This window comes from Phocoena sinus, chromosome 8 (assembly GCF_008692025.1).
Source record: "Phocoena sinus isolate mPhoSin1 chromosome 8, mPhoSin1.pri, whole genome shotgun sequence".
NCBI lineage: Eukaryota > Metazoa > Chordata > Mammalia > Artiodactyla > Phocoenidae > Phocoena > Phocoena sinus.
Window position 1 is genome coordinate 39,403,150 of NC_045770.1, and position 20,919 is coordinate 39,424,068.

Consider the following 20,919-nt stretch of genomic DNA (forward strand, 5'->3'; position numbering starts at 1 on the left):
AATGGCTAAAATAAAAAATAGTGATAAAACCAAATGCTGACAAGGATACAGAGAAACTCCATTACTTACACACTGCTGGTGGTAATGCAAAAAGTTATGGTCACTCTGGAAAAGAGTTTTCCGTTCACCCTAAAACTAGAAATGGACTTACCATGAGACCCAGATACTGTACTCTCAGGCATTTATCCCAGAGAAATGACAACTTATGTTCATGCAGAAACTTGCATACAAATGCTTATGGCAGCTTTATTTGTAGTAGTCCCAAACTGGAAACTACCCAGATATCCTCCAATGGGTAAATGGGCAAAAGATTAAACAAACTTTGCTACAACCATGCTGTGGATTACTACTCAACAGGAAAAAAAGAACCAACTATTGATACATGCAACGACTTGGATAGATCTTAAGAAAATTATGCCGAGTGGAAAAAGTCAATCTCATGCATGTAAACACTCATGATTCCATTTATATAATGCTCCTGAAATAAAATTATACAGATGGACAACAGATTAATGGTTTCAAAGGGTTAGGGATGAGGGGGATGGATGCAAAGGGATAGTGCAAGAGAGCCATGTGGTGATGATACAGTTTTGTGTCTTGATTGTGGTGATAGTTACCTGAAATAAACATGACAAAATTACATACAATTATACACATATACACAAATGAGTACACATATAACTGATAAAATCTGAATACGGTTTATGGATTGTACCAATGTCAATTACCTAGTTTTGATATTGTACTATAGTTACACAAAATGTTGACACTGGGGACGCTGGGTGAAGTGGGCACACACGTGTGAATCAATAAACATTTTATTAGAAAAGCTTTTTAGAAGTATGCAAATCAGCTTTTCTTTAACAGTCTGAATGTTTGCATTATTCTTTGTTCAAAAAATCCACATGACTAGACCAATCATAAATTTAATGAGACAAGTCTGCCTAACGTCAATTCATAGATTAAAGTTTTAGTAACTCGTATTCACAAAGTATAAATAAAGCAGGAGAACTTAACACTCACACTTCGCTCTCAAGGATCATGTTATCCTCCAACCTGATTGTCCTACCACAGTGATGCCATCTGTAAAATGGTAAACTTGACGTTTCTGGAGCACCCTGGGCACAGGATTCCTGCAAAAGTCACCCAACTTCAATTTCTTCTTAACAGCATTTAAAAAATAATAATAGTTAAAATGTGTTGATCACTGAACTACTCAACTACCTGCTACACAGTAGAAGGTAAGAAGAGGACTCACAAGAAATAAGAAAATATGGTTTTAATTCATATTGCTTAAGATACAGGAGAAATAATGCACAGTCATGCTTTTAAAGCCTTTGGAAATATATTTGGGGGACAATAAGAGAAGAAACTTGGCAGTAGAATAAACATTCAGAATATAGATATTTGGTCTGACTTAAGTACTTATTGAATCTCGGTCACCTGTAGTGTGACTGACTGACTGAATCTCTGGGCCTGTGGAGAGCCTGTGACTCTGGGACTTGTGACAACAGTAAACTAGTATGACTCCGATACTATCACTACTACTAAGGTTGACTGCTATTTATTCAGCCCCAGGTATTAGGCATCATCTCAGTTAATCTTCACAAGAACTTTGTGAGACGGCATTATTATCCAAATTTTAAAGATGAAGAAACTGAGAAGACAGCCATAGTAAAGGATGAAATAATGCCATTTGCAGCAACATGGATGGACCTAGAGATTATCATACTTAGTGAAGTAAGTCAGACAGAGAAAGACAAATATCATGTGATATCACTTATATGTGGAATCTAAAATGTGACACAAATAAACTTATTTACAAAACAGAAATAGATGCACAGACATAGAAAACAAACTTATGTTTACCAAAGGGGAAAGGGGGTGGGGGAGGGATAAATTAGGAGTTTGGGATCAACAGATACACACTACTACATAAAATAAACAACAAGGACCTACTGTATAGCACAGGGAACTATACTCAATATCTTGTAATAACCTATAATGGAAAAGAATCTGAAAAAGAATAGATATACATATATATAACTGAATCACTTTGCTGTACGCCTGAAATTAACACAACATTGTTAATCACCTACTATACTTCAATTTAAAAAGATAAAGAAGGGCTTCCCTGGTGGCACAGTGGTTGAGAATCTGCCCGCCAATGCAGGGAACACGGGTTCGAGCCCTGGTCTGGGAAGATCCCACATGCCGCAGAGAAACTGGGCCCCGTGAACCACAACTACTGAGCCTGCGCATCTGGAGCCTGTGCTCCACAACAAGAGAGTCAGCGATAGTGAGAGGCCCGCGCACCGCGATGAAGAGTGGCCCCCGCTTGCCACAACTAGAGAAAGCCCTCGCACAGAAACGAAGACCCAACACAGCCATAAATTAAAAAAGAAAAAAAGAAGAAGAAGAATATTAAAAAGATAAAGAAAACCGAGAAGAGAGATGTCTAGATACTTTCCAGGGTCAACCAAATAGAAAATGTCAGGATCCAGATTGGAACCCAGGTCATCTGATTTCAAAACTCATGCTTTGGGACTTCCTTAGTGGAGCAGTGGTTAAGAATCTGCCTGCCAATGCAGGGGACACGAGTTATAGCCCTGGTCTGGGAAGATTCCACATGCCCTGGAAGAGCTAAGCCCGTGTACCACAACTGCTGAGCCTGTGCCCTAGAGCCCGCGTGCTTCAGCTACTGAGCCCACGCGCTGCAACTACTGAAGCCCGTGCGCTGCAATTACTGAAGCCTGCGCACCTAGAGTCTGTGTTTCTCAACAAGAGAAGCCACCACATTGTTCTTGTTGCCCGCACCGCAATGAAGAGTAGCCCCCATTCGCCACAACTAGAGAAAGCCCACACGCAGCAATGAAGACCCAAGCAGCCAAAAAATAAATAAAATTAAACAATAATAATAATAAAGTTGCTTAAAAAAAACGACTCATGCTTTGACCACTCATCCCTGTGTCTCCACTAAAGCCTTTTTTTTTTTTTTTTTTGCGGTACGCGGGCCTCTCAGTTCTGGCCCCTCCCGTCGCGGAGCACAGGCTCCTGAAGCGCAGGCCCAGCTGCCACAGCTCACAGGCCCAGCCGTTCCCGGCACATGGGATCCTCCCAGATCAGGGCACGAACCCATATCCCCTGCATTGGCAGGCAGACTCTCAACCACTGCACCACCAGGGAAGCCCTAGAGCCTGTTTTGAAATTCTCCTCTTGGCTGCTCTTTTCTAGGGGTCTCAGTTGCTTTCCTCCAGGGCTCTGGACTCTGGGCATTTCCTCGACTTCATGTTTTTTCTGTCTGCCTGCTTCTCCCGGCAAATTCCATGTGGAGGATGGAGCAGAGCCCGAAGAGCAGGTAAGGGAGATATCCCAGCAGAGTTTTATGTGAGTTGAGTTAGATGGGGAAGTGATGGGGCAGATGATGAGGGGTGGGGGGAGGTGAGAGAAAAGAGAGAGAGAGAGAGAGATTTCTTTCACTGATTTAGTTATAAGGGTAAAACTAGTTAGTAAAGTTATTGAGTCTCTTTCTCAGGCCTTTTTATTTATTTATTTTTCTAAATTTATTTATTTATTTTTGGCTGCATTGGGTCTTCGTTGCTGTCAGCGGGCTTTCTCTAGTTGCGACATTCTCATTGTGGTGGTTTCTTTTGTTGCAGAGCACAGACTCTAGGCAAGTGGGCGTCAGTAGTTGTGGCACGCGGACTCAGTAGTTGTGGCTCATGGGCTCTAGAGCACAGTCTCAGTAGTTGTGGAGCATGGGCTTACTTGCTCCACAGAATGTGGCATCTTCCCAGACCAGAGCATGAACCCATGTCCCCTGCATTGGCAGGTGGATTCTTAACCACTCTGTCACCAGGGAAGTCCCAGGCCTTTTTAAATGAAATGCTTTCTTCCTCAGTGGTCTGAGGCCTGAGAATATGCCTGGACAAAGAATTCTCTCGATAGATCCCTCTACCCCTCCACACCCTTGGAGGCTTAATCTGGGTTGCCTCCTGGATAAACAAGAATACCACCTTGTTCCAGTTATTTTTGCTGTGTAACAAACCACCTCTAAACCTAGAGAATATGACTTGTCACATCTCTGAGAATGCTGTGGGGTGACTGGACGGAGCTGACAAGTTCTCCCTCAGGGTCTTCTATACAGCTGCAGTCAGATAGTGGCTGAGTCTGGAGTCGTCTGTAGGCTTTTTTCCTGTATCCTAAATCTGAATGGCTGGAAAATCTGCGGCTGGTTGGGCTTCTCTCCATGGAGCCTCTCCATCTAGTTAGATTGTATGTTCTCACAGGATGATGGCCTCAAGGGTAACTGGCCGTCATGCACTGGGACTGTTTTGTACAAATTTGTAAGAACTGATTCTGTGTATTTCTTTCCAACCCTGCATTCAGTGCTGTCACTTTGGTAGCTTGAAATCAGCCATGGTGGGAGGGAGTATTTATAGAATAAAAACTGGTAAACACTGCAAATCAGGGGGATCCCCCCGCCCCAGAGAGCCAGGTTACCACCACATGACTTTATATGGTGGTTGGCTTCCCCCAGAGTGAGTGGGCCAGGAAAACCAGGTGGAAGCTGCAAAGCTCCTGAGAACCTAGCCATGGATGTCCCCGAATCCTTCGGGGACATCACTTTCTTCTAATCCTATTGATCATCAAGTCTCTAAGGCTATCCCTGATTCAAGAAGAGGAGAATTATCCATGTTCCATGTCCCATGGAAGAGTATAATAGAGGACCTATTGGCACAGAGTAGGTGTTCAATAAGTGTTTGATGAATGAATGAATGAATGAGTAAAGTCACTTAAACTCTAATGCATATGTCCTTAAATCACTCTAAAAGTGGAAAGTCTTCTGGAAAGTTTTACTTCAACATCAGAGAGGCCGATGATTTTTAAGTTCCCAAAGAGCCTAAATCTAAAATTGCTTGATATAAATCTACTTGCACCCTGTCTGCAGGTATTCGCAGACCTGTTTTCTCAAGCTCTTCCCACTTATGTACTCAACTGGGACTGTCCACATGACAATGGCAGAATGCATTTTTTATCGATGTTTTCATACTATGTAAGTTTGCTTTACCTCTCTAAGTAAATCGCAAATTCCTTGAGAGAGTTCTCACCTATTTCTTTGCCACTCCTCCCCACCTTGCCAAAACTCGATAATCATACGTGCATACACACACACGGATACTTATAAGATATATGATAGAGATTATAAGTTGTAAAAGAGAAGGAAAGAAGGAAAGGAACTAAAAACTCTTAATGGCTGTGTTTCATAAATGTTCTCATTTAATTCATATTCACCTAGAGAAATAGGCATTATTATTTCCATTTCATAGTTGAGGAAAATGAGTCTTAAGAAAATTTACCAATTTGGTGAAAGACACACTAGGAAGTAGGGAGCTAGGATTCCAATGCAGACCTGCATGGTTCCAGGGCCTGAGCGTTATGTGTTCTTTAAGCCATCTTCCCACTGCAATATACATCTCCCATCTCCCCCCATTCTCTCTGCCTCCCTCCTTGAAATATCCACACGAGTCCTAGAAATGCTAATGCTTCTAAACCCCAGATAGGGTAATAAGTGTTTCAAGTTCTGCTCTTATTAGAAATGTCCTTAAAAAGCTTGGGAAGGGACTTCCCTGGTGGCACAATGGTTAAGAATCTGCCTGCCAATGCAGGGGACACGGGTTTGAGCCCTGGCCTGGGAAGATCCCACATGCCGTGGAGCAACTAAGCCTATGCATGACAACTGCTGAGCCTGCGCCCGTGAGCCACAACTACTGAAACTCTCTTTTCTAGAGCCTGTGTTCTGCAACAAGAGAAGCCACCACAATGAGATATCCGCACACCGCAACGAAGAGTAGCCCCCAGTCGCTGCAACTAGAGAAAGCCGGCGCACAGCAACGAAGACCCAACGCAGCCAAAAATAAATAAAATTAAAAAAAAAAATTCTTGGAAGATAAAAAGCTTGGAGTGTCTTATACTAGGAAGGGAGTGAGCCTGGTAGCAGGGAGGTCAGCTAAGCGGCTATTGCAATAACTCAGGCAAAGAGTGCTGGTGGGATGGACCAGGTAGGGTGGTGGGATGGGTAGGCGAGAAAAATTTTGAGGACTATTAAGAAGACAGGTCAACAGACTAGTGATGGATCAGGTCGTGCAGGTGCCAATCAGACATTGTAGAATCATCACTCTGGCTGCCCTGGGAAGATGAGGCTGGAGAGAGGAAGCTGGGATAAGAGGTTTCCATATTCCTGGAGAAGGTGATAAGGGCTTAAATTAGCCATGGAAGTGGGAGAGTGGATGGATCTGAGAGATCACATGGAGACAGAATCTGTGGGATGTGTTGCCACACTAGATGTGGGAATGTGAGGGTGAAGGAGGGGTCAAGGGTGAAGTCCAGAAATCTGTCGTGGACAACCAGGTGATTTTCACGTAGCTGGGGGACACGGGGGTCGGGGGAGGTTCCGCAGAGTTCAGGTAAGGATAAATTCTGGATGTGCCAAGTTTGAGGTGAATGAGTAAGCAGGCGCTCGCAGCCAGTATGCAGTTGCATTTAAAACAAAACAAGCATCTCTTATCTCAATGAAATTCTTTGTTCCCTTCAGAGGTTGTAGATGAAAGCACTGAATCCTGTGTGGGATAGGGTTCTGTGTCAGGTTATAAAGGGACCCTGCAATTCTCAGTGTTTTCACTTTACTGTGGTTCAACTCTCTCAAAAGCCATTTATCACCCTGTAGGTGCCTCCATCATCACCAAGATGTCTTTATTGAGACTTCCAGAGCTCATAAGAGCTGTATGATTCAATTAGTGGCAGTGAGTCATATAACTCATAGAAAGTGTGGCAGGGAGATTTCAGGGGCCCCTAGGACCACAGGTCGACCATACACACGCACGCACACACGCCAAAACTTAGAACTCACATGGACAGGCTCTAAGATGTGTTTGCACGCTTCTGCCCCACAGGAGAGCACAGCCATTGTTTACACAAGGTCCCTGCGTGTCAGGACAAGGAGGCTGGGCCTTTGTCCCTGCTACACTCTGAGGAAAAGGGAAGAATTCAAGCCGGCGAATGAGCAAATGAAGGCTCTCCAGAGAGCTGCTGCTTTCCTATACATCAGCTTTTATCATGAGACCCTCTAAGGGTTCTACCCAAAACACAAAGCCCACTGTAGGAAGGCAAAGCAGGTAGGACAGCCCCAGCCTAAGGAGACCACTTGTAGTTGCTTCACCAAAGGGTTCATTGTCCCACTGTTAGAACAGGCATCTGAAACCAAGCCCGGGTTAGATTTCCATGCCACTACAGCCCGAGCTGAGTGGTCACTCAGCCCAGGGCCTGCCAGCCCACCAGGTGGGTACCAGCTGCCTGGGAACCAGCTGTTCTCACCCAGAATGTCCCTTGACCCAACTCCAACTTTACCCTGAGGTGCCCTAAAAAGTGCCCCCCCCCCCCGGCCCGCGAATCAAGCTTTCCTGAATGGAGATCCACTAAAGAGGAGCTTTCTTACCTGAGAGAAGGTCCTGGTGCCCAGCTGTGGAAAAAACACTGAGTTCCCGCAGACGTGACAGGGACTCACAGGGCAGATCTGTTGCTTTTAAAAGAAGAAAGGTGACTTTATCTCTGGTGCCGTGGAGTTTAGAAGAGCAACAAGTGCTTCCTGGCTGAGTCAACTCGGCCTCGCCAGTGATGACTCCATCCAAATCATGCAGCCGCTGCCCAGACACGCTCAGCCTTCAGAAGGTGAAGCTTTGGAATCTGATTTGCCCTGTTGTTTTCAAAGAGCTTCAGAAAGTCCGGAAGCACTAACCGTCTTCACCAGCACCAGGGGTGGGGAAACCACACACTTATTTCCCTAAGTCATATCATTATCTCCCAAGAATCCAACATTCTAAGGAAGGAAAACAGGTATTTAAACGTCTGAGGGGTAAAAATTCTTGGGGAAGGAGGGGCGAGAGAAAAAGCAAAGATCTTTCAGGCAGGACGAGGAGCAGTAAGAAGCTGGAAAGGATCACTGTGCTGAGAGATTTGCAGACCTGGTGATTTGTAAGCCTACAAAGATGACAAATAGGTGATGGTCTGGAGTTTGCAGAGGGGAAGGTATTCAGTTCCACAAAGGGAATGAGTCACTGTGTGAAAGGAAAGTTGACAGTCTTTTTAATGAAGGCGACCTATTTTTATTTTCTTTTTATTGTCTGTGGTATCACTCAACTCATTTGGGGTCATTTGTGACATTAATATATTAGCTCATAACGTGCCCACATTTCACCAAATTTGGGGAAAGAGACATTTGTTTAAGTCAGGAATTTTCTCTTTTGTATGCTAAAGGTGAGTCTGGAGCAATCGGATGTGTAACATGGGATTCAAGGTCATGTCAAGCTACCCAGGAAGCCAGGCACCTCTGCTTGATGTCATGCCCTTGGGCTAAACTTTGGGCAGACCTCCTGGCTGTGGTGCCAGGACAAGGCATGGTAATGGCTGTGACCTCCGTTGGAGGACAGAGGGTTGAGCTTCGCAGCTGACTGCCCTTTCTATCACATCTCTACTTCAGGAGAGTGTACAGCGACTTGGGGTCCCTAGGCATGTGTCCAATTTCTTGCCGAACTATTTTGAGGCTTTGGGGATCTTCTTGTGTCAAGCTTCACTCCAGAGAGGGTAAAACAAGAAAAAAAAATCTCTTTCTGTTGAGATAGAGATATTCACGTCCAACATTAGAAAGGGGTTTTTGAATTCAGAGATTTAAGAAATGTCAACATGGCTTGTAGAAGGATTTGCAAGTCTTCTAGTCAGGGTGTAAGTAGTGAGAAACATAGAAGAGGAGCAGAGTTTCATCAATGCTGAGATCAAAAAAGGGCAGGAGGCATTTTTATTCGGTTGATCATAGACTCCTCAGAGCCTTGCACAGAGAGTAGCACACAGCAGGTGCTCAGTAGATAGAGAATAAATGGTGTCCGACAGCCCCTTCTGTTCCAGATTTCTATAACAGATCTGTTGAGGACTTTTTGTTAAATTGAAGCATAATTGACATACAACATCATTGTAGTTTTGTATGTGTTCATCATAGTGTACATAATAGTGATTTGATATTTATATACATTGAGAATTCTTAAAGTCACCGTCTGGTAAGCAAGGCAATTGCAGAGAGCATGAGCCCCTGGGTCTTATGGAATACAAGAGGCACTTGGTCCTTTGCTTTGCCTCAGCCCCCAGGTTCATCGCCACAGTTAGAATAGAGCAAAGAGAGTCAGTTTCTGGACCCACGAGTCCCTTTTGCCTACCCTGTCGCCCTGTACATCAGCTAGACTCTGGTGTCTTTCTCCAGGGCCAGGACTTCATCTCATGGGCAATCTGCCAATTCTCTTCAGTTATCTTTGTTCTCAGCATTCCATTATAGAATGTTCAAACTTAGAAATGTGCTGAAAGAATTTATAGTGAACACCCGTATACATATCACATAGTTTCTTCAACTGACGCTTTACTGTATTTGCTTCATCATATATTAATTCTCTATCCATTCCTCTATCCATCCAGCCGCTCATTTAATTATTTTTGCTATTACATTCCCAAGTAAGTTGCAGGCATTAATACATTCCCCAAAGTACTTCAGTGTTATTAACCAGAGTTCAAATTTGTTTACAATTCCTTTATTTCTTTTCGGATGAAATCGTGTACAGTGCAATGCAAAAATTGTCAGCATATCATTTGATGAGTTCCTATAAATGCACGCACCTGTGCAACCCAGACCCTATCAAGGGACAGAACATTGACCATCACCCTAGAAAGTTTCCCATGTCCTTTCCCAGCAAACTCCTGCCTTAACACTCCTAGAGAGATCCAATATTCTCATGTTTTCACCATTGATCAATTTTGCCTATTCTAGTACTCCATATAAATAAAATTGCACAATTTGTATACTTTTGTGGAATTTCTGTTCACTCATCATGTTTTGGGGATTCATCCATCCATGTTGTTGGTTTCTTTTCATTGATGAATAGTATTTTACTGAATGAATATGCCACGGTTTATCCAGGCTCCTATTAATGGACACCTGGTCCTCCAGTTTGGGGCTATCATGAATAAAGCTAATATGAACACTTTTGGACACACTTTTTGTGGACATGTGTTTTTGTATCCCTTTAGTAAATACCTAGGAGTAGAATTGCTGGGTCTTAGAAAGGGGATGTATTTAATTTATATGAAACTGGAAGATCTTTTGTCAATGTTTTGACCATTTTCCCCTCCTAACCAACCATGTACGTTTACATTTTTCTGACAATATTTGGTGCTCTCAGTCTAATTTTAGCCATGCTGGTAAGTGTGGAATGGTTGCTCATAGTGGTTCAATTTGCATGTCCTTGATGACTAAAGACGTTGAACTTTTTTTCACGTGCTTACTGGCCATTAATTTACCATCTTTTGTGAAGTGTCTGTTCAAATCTTTTGACCATTTTTAAATTGAGTTGTTTGTCATTTTATTATTGAGTTTTAGGAGTACTTAGTATATTCAGAACACAAATTCTTTGTCAGACAAGTTTTGCAGATATCTTCTCCAGCCCTGTGGCTTGCCTATACATTTTATTAATGACATTTCTTCTGATGAACAGAGACTTAATTTTGATTAAGTGTAAATTTTTTTTTTTTTTTTTTTTTTTTGGCTTTTGCCTTCCCCCAAGTCATGAAGATAATCCCCTATGTTTTCTTCTAGAAGTTTTGTAGCTCTGGCTTCTATGTTTAGGTCTATGGTCCTTCACAAATTGATTTTTGTGGATAGTATGATTTAGGGCAAGATTAATTTGTTTCCATATGAATATGTAATTATTTCAACACCATTTGTTCCTTTCCCAATAGGGTTGCTTTAACACCTTCATCAAAAATAAAATAAATGTCTAAGTATGGGTCTATCTCTGGGCTCTTTATTCTGTTCTATCCATCTGTTTGTTGATCCTTGTGCCAGCACTGCACTGTCTTGATTATTGTAGCTTTAGGGTAGGTCTTGAAGACAAGTAGTGTTAAGTCTACACCTTTGACTTCTTTTTTCAAAAACTTCTTTTGAATATTCTAAATTCCTTACATTTCTACAGAAATTTTAGAATCAGCTTGTCAATTCTGACTAAAAAGCATATTAGGATTATGATTAGGATTGTAATGAATCCATAGGTCAATTTGGTAATTGCCATCTTAATACTGAATCGTTCAATCTGTTAACTTAGTGTATCTCTCCATTTATTTACATCTTCAATTTCTCTCAGCATTGTTTTCTTGATTTTCTCTTTGTCGTTGATTTTCAGCAGTTTGATTATGATTTGCCTGAATGTTTTTATCTTTGTTTTGTTTGGTTTGGTTTTGATATTAATCTTTCTTGGCATTTATTGAGGTTTTAGAGTCCATAAGTATTTGTCTTTTTCCAAATTTATAAACTTTTCACCCATTATTTATTCAAATACTTTTCTGTGGTGTTCTTTCTCTCCTCTCCTCTGGGACTCCAATTATATGTATATAAGACATTCTGACATTGTTTCAAAGATCTATGAGTCTCTGCACATTTATTATGCCTCTGTTCAGTTTGAATCATTTCTGATGATCTATCTTCTAGTTCATTGACTTTTTCTTCTTTCATTTCCCTTGTGCTTTTAAGCACACTTATTGCATTTTTATTTCAGATATTTATTTTTCAGTTCTTATGTTTTCATTTCTTTTAAAATAATTTCTATTTATCTGCTAAGATTTTCTATATTTTCATTCATTATGGACATATTTTCCTTTACATACTTGAGCATAGTTATAATAACGTCTTTAAAATTCTTGTCTGCTAATTCCATCATCTAAGTCATCTTAGAGTTGGACTCTGTTGATTGTGTTTTCTTTTAAAAATCTGTTTTGTTGTATGTTGAATAATTTTGGAGTGTATCTTGGTCATTATGAATGATATATTGTAAAAAGTCTGGATTCTATTATGCTGTTCTAGTGAGTATTGACTTTTCTTTATTCAGACCTTTAGAGTGGCTGAACTCAAACTACAAAATCCTATCTCCCCAGTAGCAACTGGAATTTCAGTTCAGCTCTTTTAGCTGTAGCTGGGACTCTTAAAGTCTGCCTCTTACATATGTGGTTTGGGGTCAGCCATAGATCTGGGCAGAGTTTATTCATAGAATGTAGGGCTTCCCCTCTGCCCTGCATATCACAGACAGGGCCCCATTCTTAGGCTAAAAGTTGTAAATCAGGAAACTTACCCCATGTCATTCTCTTCTTCCAGTGGTTCAGTCTCCTCTGGTTTTTGCCTGTTTTTTTCCCTCCAGTACCTTCAATTAGGTGTTCTTATATTTTGCCCAGAGTTTATATTTGTTATCTACAAGATGTATGGTCCAAGAGGAGCTACTTGGCCATACCAGAAGGGTTCAATTACCTTTTGAGTCATCTAGTTTACTTTCAACAAGATAATTCATAGCTCTTTCCCGGGATACTATTTATGTTTTATTTCAAGCACCACCTCAGATTGATCGGTTATGTTGAAGTGGATACTGAGCTTCAGCAGAAAAGGGTGAGATAATCAATAAGCAATGTCTGCCTTGGACAAAGGAGAGAAAATGTAAGCTGGATATTTGTAATTTCTGTTATGGTTACTTACAAAACAATATAATACTCAGCTGTTTGTACCTACTAGAACATCTTCTTGAAGTCTGTATTTGCTTGTTTGATGGTTCATGAGAGCAGGGATTGTGCTTGTAAAATTCACTCTTATACGTTCAGTGTCTATCATGTGGAATACAGCAGGCTCTCAATAAATATTTGCTGAGTGAGTGAGAATAATGTCTGATCAGGACCCATTCCAACTTGGTACAAGTTATCATCAGTGATCTATCTCTGAAAAAATTAAACAATTTTAGGAATACCTAATCCAGTTTCATTTTTGTTTTGGTCTTATTTTTAAAATTATATAACCAATGTGGAGAAGCAAATAGGGAACACAGATTAGCAAAAATAAAATAAATCGGGCTTCCTAGTGGCGCAGTGGTTGAGAGTCCGCCTGCCGATACAGGGGACACGGGTTCGTGCCCTGGTCCAGGAGGATCCCACATGCCACAGAGTGGCTAGGCCCATGAGCCATGGCCGCTGAGCCTGCGCGTCCGGACCTGTGCTCCGCAATGGGAGAGGCCACAACAGTGAGAGGCCCGCGTACCGCAAAATAAATAAATAAATAAATAAATCAAATAACCCCATTTTTCTCCTCACAGACATAACCATTTTGTAACTTTTTTTCACATAGCTTTTTATTATCCTTCAATTTTGTTTCTCAGCCTTGGGTGCATATTCTAATTATCCGTGCATATTTGAAAAGTCATGATGTTCATGCCACATCTCAGACCAATTAAATCACATTCTCAAGGATTGGGACCCTGTCATTAGTATTGTTTTTAATTTCCAAGATGATGCCAGTATGCAATCATGAGGACCCGAAGATGTCCCAGCTAAGACTATGAGAAGTTTTCAGATGTTATTTTCTGTATCCTACATGATACAGTCCGTGCTCTCCAGGAGACTTCAAAGAAAGCAAGACTTGAAGTAATTAAATATGAAACAATTAGAAATCAAAAGGACACCAAAGATACATAATCAAGTGCTAAACTGCATAGAAGCTGTGAGTTAATGTGCCAGAATAGACATTCCTGAGTGAGATCAGAAGTGGAACTCACCTGTACTTCTCACTCCTGGGCAGAGATCCCTGCCAGTTACATTGAGGGAGTCTCCTCCCTCTATAAAGGTTTGGTGAAATGGGCACAGTGACATGTTAGAATGATAGATGATGCTGATTCTACTCCTCTCTTCTTTGAAAATTTCTGCTTTACAGAATCCTAAGTCCCCAGGTTCCTGGCTTCCACCCTCTCTTTGTGGGAAAGCGTTTTAATTTTATTTTATTTTTTTAGTTTCATCTGTCTTTGTATTTTTTTTAACTTTTTTAAAATTAATTTTTATTGGAGTATAGTTGCTTTACGATGTTGTGTTAGTTTCTACAGCACAGTGGGGGAATGAGTTTCAATTCTTTAACTGACTTCAGAATTTGAGAAGACCAACCCTCAACCAGAGAATCTTCTGTGGAAAATGCCATGGCTGACCAGGTACCCTGCCCCTCTGGAGTGCAACCCAGATAGTCGGGCATAAACATCTATCCCCACCTTATTTCTCCAGCTTGCCCTAGGGGAACTGGTCAGCACCAAGTGAAGAGCCTGGCTCTCAACCCAGGTGGCATAAGAGAATCTGCTGGGAGATTGTAAAATACCTATTCTTAAGCCCTGCCCCAGAGCAATTACATAGAACCTCTGGGTGATGGTACCCAGGCATTGGTACTTTTGTCAAGGCTCCCCAGGAAATTAGGATGTGAGAAATATTGGTCAGGCAATTTCGTGGTGCATTCTCATGGGTTGTGGGTGGATCTGAAACCTCCCTTCCTGCTACTCCTAGAGGCAGCCAGGCCTTATGTTAAATAAGCTAGGGTTTGAATCCCTGCTTTGCCATGTATTGGTTGTGCGATATTGGCTAACTTACTGAACAGCTCTGACATTCCATTAGTCAATGGTAAAAGAGGCAAAGTAATAGTTCCTACCAATGAGATTCCACAAGACACCACATATAAAGCATTTGGTACACACTGTACCTAATAAACGTCCACTTCCTTCCTTTCCTGTACCTACCGGCCCCACCCTGCCTTAGCATTGCAATAGAGAGCTACAGGCAGCTCTGGCTTGGTTTCTGCTATTTCTCCTTCATCTGACCGCGGCCACTGCATCAGTCTGGATTTGCAGCCCTTGTCCCTGGATCTGGCGTTCTGATCCAGGCTCCTGAACTTGATCCGGCTCTTCTTTCCTGCCTTGCAGGTTCCAGGCCCAGTTTCCAACACCTGTTTCTGTTGCTCAACCCTAAGCCCCAAAGTGATGGTTTTCTAAAGTAAACTGGCCCCATGTTGCTCCAGCTGACTTTTAGCACTGGGAGGGGGTGGGGCTAATTTTAGACTTGTTCCTGGACTAATGCCTGAGAAGAAGCAAGGCCAGGCCAATCGAACTTACCCCCTCCACCGCCCAACACTCAGTATCTGGGTTGGAGTTGACAGAGAAAGTCTGAGGAGATGTTTGCCACGGGGTTGGTGTGTCTGCATCCTACCAGGGCACCTTTATGGAAATATAATACATGAAACCATTTGCCTCAAAATCCACTTGGATTTGAGCCTCAGGGGTTGTGCTGAGTGGGAGTAACCACAATGTAAACCAGAGGTTTTGATATGCTAATGTTTGTTCTGAGCTGGGATGGATTGTTTTCTGCCTCCCCGGGGGGACAGGACCAGGCAGGTGTGAACAGGGCCCTGGGCCTGAGAGCCTGCAGGAAAGAGGCTTAAGAAGAGAAAAGATAGAAGTGGTTACTCATTTATTTGTGTTTTAGAGAAACTGAGAAGGAAATAGGATGAAGCAGCACAGTGACAGAAAGCCCTGATTGAAAGAAGTAGGGATGACTTGGCAGCTCCTAGAACAGGCCTGGCCCAGAGAAGGCTTTTTTTTTTTTTTTTTTTGTGGTACGCAGGCCTCTCACTGTGGTGGCCTCTCCCGTTGTGGAGCACAGGCTCCAGACGCACAGGCTCAGCGGCCATGGCTCATGGGCCCAGCCGCTCCGCGGCATGTGGGATCCTCCCGGACCGGAGCACGAACCCGTGTCCTCTGCATCGGCAGGCAGACTCTCAACCACTGCGCCACCAGGGAAGCCTGAGAAGGCTTTTAATGACCATTTGCTGCATGAGTGTGGAGTGAAAGGCTTCTGAGGTGGAGAAAAAGAGAGGCTTCGGGGATGCCCAGTGAGTATCTCGTGCTTTGGAAGGAAGGGCAACCAGTTCCGAGCAAATTGGGTATCAAAGGACTGTCCGGGGGACCCACAGCATCAGAAGGGATTTGTGGTCTCTGGGTCAAGAGGAAATTAACTCTTACAGGGTCTGGCCCATAGACTAACAACAAAGAAGTGTTGAGGTCCCCCAGGGTTAAGAGATAAAGAAGATAGAGAAGATTAGTGAAGAGTAGGGCCTTTAGAGTGAGTCAAACTACTGATAGTTTCCCCACTCCGTCACTTAATGCTGTGTGATACTATGCAAATTACTTAACTACTCTGAGCCACAGTTTCTCCGTATATTTATTAATCATTCACCAACAGATACTTATTGAACATTCACCAACAATTTACTGAGCATCTATTACATGAGCCAGACAGTTGGATACTGTGGCGAACAGACCCGTTTCTTGTCCAGATGCATCTAACAATCTGGTAGGGAAGGCAGACGAGAAAAGGACAAGACAAAGGCAGATGGTGCTAAGTGCCGTGAAGAAAGTAAACAGGGTAAAGGATGGAGGGTCATTTGGAGAGGGATAAGGAAAGCATCCGTGAGGAGGGGTCTTGGAACTGAGCTCCGAATGGTGGGAGGAGCCGACTCTGCAGAAGAACGCTCTAGGTGGAGGGAAGAGCCAGTGCAAAGACCCCAAACAGCAGTGAGCTGGACGGGTCTACAGAACAGTAAGGATGTTCTAGACCTGTGGATGGGGAACAGTGAGCCAAGAGGAGGTGGACTGAGGTCAGGTGAGAGAGAGGCAGGAAGGCACGGGGCCTTGAGAAGAAGTCTGAATTTTGTAAGAGGAGAATAACTCCCATTTCCGGGAGCATGAGGACAGGTAGGGCTGGAGCTGCTCCAGTGGAGGACACAGTGCAGGGCAGACTCTGAGGGCAGAGGCGGTGAAGAAGTGTGTGTTAAAGAGGTGCTGGTGGGACTTGAGATCCTTAGAATGCCTCCTGGATGTCAGCTGGAGCTGAATAGGTAGGAACCCCTGCCAGAGAAAAAAAAAAACATTTGAAATCTGGTCTAGGACAGAACCTTTTTTTCTTGTTTTTGGCCTCGCAGTATGCCTTGTGAGATCTTAGTTCCCCGGGCCCTAGGCAGTGAAAGCACTGAGTCCTAACCACTGGACCACCAGGGAATTCCCAGAACCTTTTTTTTTTTTTTTTTTTTTTTGTGGTACATGGGCCTCTCACTGCTGTGGCCTCTCCCGTTGCGGAGCGCAGGCTCTGGACGCGCAGGCTCAGCAGCCATGGCTCACAGGCCCAGCCACTCTGCGGCATGTGGGATCTTCCCAGACCGGGGCACGAACCCGCATCCCCTGCATCGGCAGGCGGACTCTCAACCACTGCGCCACCAGGGAAGCCCTCCCAGAACCTTTTTGATTAATATAATTCAAAATCTACTTCTGGGAAGAAATGAGTGCTCCTGATAAAATGCTTAACTAATCAATTTTCTGATCAACTTTAACTAGATTAAACTTTGTTCTGGGAATCTAATCACCTAACCTCCTACTTGCCAATGGTCTTAATGTTTAGCCAAATGTTTAACCAAATAATCTTTCTTTTCTTTTTGTATGTAGTCCAATAATGATGTAACTATTCTCTTCTCCTAAAAAAAAAAAAAAAAAAAAAAAAAAACCCTACCAAAAGTGAATCTTTGAATTCGTCGACTGGAGGCCTTTTCACCTGCCACAAGATTGTAATAAAACATTGATCTGTGCTTTCAATGAAATTTTCTGAAAAGTCATCTGTAACACCCTGGTGTGGTAGCCAGGAGACATGTGAAGACTTCTTCAAGTTTTCTGTGAGCCTGTGACTCCTTCGCCCCCCTGAGGTCCTTCTTGCAGCTCCTGTGCTATCTCTGGCTGCACATGGCCTTAGCTGTGGGACTTCTGCTAAAATGCAGCTCCTATGAGCTCTTGTGATTTGGTGAGGAGTGAGAGGAAGGCTATTAGGCATCGAATTGTGTCCCCCCCATTATGAGGTACTGGGGTCCTAACCCCAGTACCTCATAACGCCATCTCATTTGGAAGTAAGTTCTTTACAGAGATCATCAAGTTAAAATGAAATCATTAAGGTGGGCCCTAATCTAGCTTCCTTATAAAAAGGGGAAATTTGGAGGCAGACCTATACCCAAGAAGAACCACGTGAAGATGAAGCAGAGATCAGGGTGATGCTTCTACAAGCTAGGGTACACCAAAGATTTCCAGCAAATCACCAGAAGCTAGGGGAAAAGCATGGAACAGCTCACGGCCCCCTGAAGGAACCAACCCTGCCGACACCTTGGGTTTCGAACTTCTAGCCTCCTGAGCTGTGAGACAACGCACTTCTGTTTAAGCCACCCAGGATGTGGTACTTTGTTATGGCCGCACTAGCAAACTAATAGGAGGACTTTAAAGGGAACATTTATAAAACATGATTCTCAAAGCCTCCTTCAGCATCCCCAGCATGGAGTAGCACAGAATCTTCGACCTACCTTGTCCTAGCCTCTCTCTTTCTTTCTTTCATCTTTCTCCATCTCCCTTATACCGCATCTCCTCCCAACTCCACCCTTTCTCCCTCTTTCTTCTCTCGTCTCCTCAGAAAAAAACAAAATTTCTTTTCTTATATCATGCATAAGGGTCTCGCGCCCACCTGAAATAACTTATCAAATTTTAAAGTGAATTTTATATACAATTATAATAAATGCCCACAATCCTTAAGGTAAAGCTTGATGAAGCCCAGCTTTCCTGCTGAGGCTTCCCTCCTTCCCCCCATCCCCCAACGGTGGATCCTAGACACTCAGTACACTGCCCATGTCCTTCAGAGCTGCCACTTCCCAATCCTCGAGGTTCTCCATTCATCCAGAGAGGCCCTTTTCATTTTAATCACCCAAGGAAAACATGCTGACGATATTTGTTTAAATGTGGGGAATTAACAGAGATTAAGGTATCTTTCCATTGCTTTTTTTCAGCTCCTGACTTCATGTTGACATGGGAGCAGAAAGTGCCTCTGGATTTCTGTCCTCTCTTCTTATTCCTGAGGGTGGCTCCCACCGCCCAAACTTCTAGGAGGGAATGATGACCCTTCTCTGTAAAGGCTCTTTTCCTCAGCACTGGTTCTGTGAGGTAATTAGAGCAGAAAAATGGGTGCCGCATGGGTTGAGTTAAATTTGATACAGAGCTAGACCTTGAGAGTTAGCATACGAGGAGAAAATTGCATAGAATTAAAGCAGCATAGACAGTCTCTTATAAACTATCATTTTGGAGACTGAAATGCCATTTTTCAGTAAGTCCAACACAACCATTGCATCCTATACAGATGCCATCCTGCCATTCCTTCAGATGGAGGAGCTGCCTTTTAGACAGACAAGCATTGTACTGTGTCATTCTATCTAGCATCACATGGGCTTCCCTGGTGGCGCAGTGGTTGAGAGTCCGCCTGCCGATGCAGGGGACACGGGTTCGTGCCCTGGTCTGGGAAGATCCCACTTGCCGCGGAGCGGCTGGGCCCGTGAGCCATGGCCGCTGAGCCTGCGCGTCCGGAGCCTGTGCTCTGCAACGGGAGAGGCCACAACAGTGAGAGGCCCGCGTACTGCAAAAAAAAAAAAAAAAATTCTCTATCTAGCATCACATGTAGAATGGCAAGTATCTTAAACTGAAGCTGACCAAGGGAGCCTGAGATTCATGACTCCCATCTCACATTCCTTCTGGAGCACATTTATTGCATAGACTGGTCTATTAAACAGAATTGCCCACAGTATTTAAATGGCTGTTCTCTCTCTTGAACCCCAAGTTCATAGGGTTTGATTTGCTTTATGACCCTTCACCATATAGTAATTCAGATAAATTTTTATCATCTTAAAAACTCATTCAGAATTTGTCTTTAGGTGAAAATCACTTTTTTTTTTAAAATAAATGTTTATTCCTGGAAATTTAATGCAAATGTATTGTATGGAAACCATATTGTGGGGATGAACTCCGCTCTTTGGGCCTCTCACTGTTGTGGCCTCTCCTGTTGCGGAGCACAGGCTCCGGATGCACAGACTCAGCGGCCGTGCCTCACGGGCCCGGCTGCTCCACGGCATGTGGGATCCTCCCGGACCGGGGCACTAACCCGCGTCCAGGCGGACTCCCAACCACTGTGCCACCAGGGAAGCCCGAAAATCACCTTTAAGTGGAATTTTGTTAAAAAAGGAGGAATAACCGACTTTACTTTCAGTGGTGTCAGCTGCGTCGGACTGATTTGCAGGAGACCAAACCTCCCACTGACAAACAAACAAGCAAACAACAGAAGGGCTATACTTTAAAAACAGCTAAAGGAATTAGAGTGTTACCGTGGAAACCAGGACTTGAGGGGACAAGGTCTCTGAGTGAAGAGGAAACTCTGGTTGAGGTGAGCTTGATATTCTACCCTTTCCTCAAGGGATTTGCTAGCTCATAATTAGTTTAGGTTGAGAGACTGAGAAGCCAAGCAGAAAGCAATGCAGTGGTTAAGCAGAGCTTTGAGCACAAATTGAAGTTCAGGACCACCAAGGGAGCCAGGATAGAAGGACCGAGAGAGAAAGGAGCACAGTGAAGTGATTTTGACAATTTGAGATGCTTTTCTCCTCAAAGCATTTGTCTATTCATACGTTGCATGGTGTCACGCTGATTAGCCAAGCAGAAAGCGTCAGATAAGAGGCTGAGAACTTAGGCAGGCTTCGGCCATCTCAGCATGGTAAGGAGAGGGAACCTGGGAATCTTAGGCTTCCATTTGTCGTTTTGAGAGCTGTGCCCCAGAAATAAGGGCAAATACGAAAGAGACTCAGTGTTACAAAAGTTGAAATGCAGCTTGAAATCAGTTCAATCCCCATTTGGACTACCTTGGAGAAGTCATTTGCGCTGTAAATTTACAGTAGGTGACTGTTGCCCACTGACCTGTGGTTACAAAAATAAGCAGAGGCTCTAAGGCAGCCCTAGAAGGCAGCCCTTTGCAGGAATTCTGATAGAATGGCTGTGCTCGTCCCCAAGTTCAGCAGCACCTGCCCCTGTTTAGGTACCACTCGGAGTGTGATATGAAAAGAGGCTTTAAGATGTATCTTTGTCCTCAAGG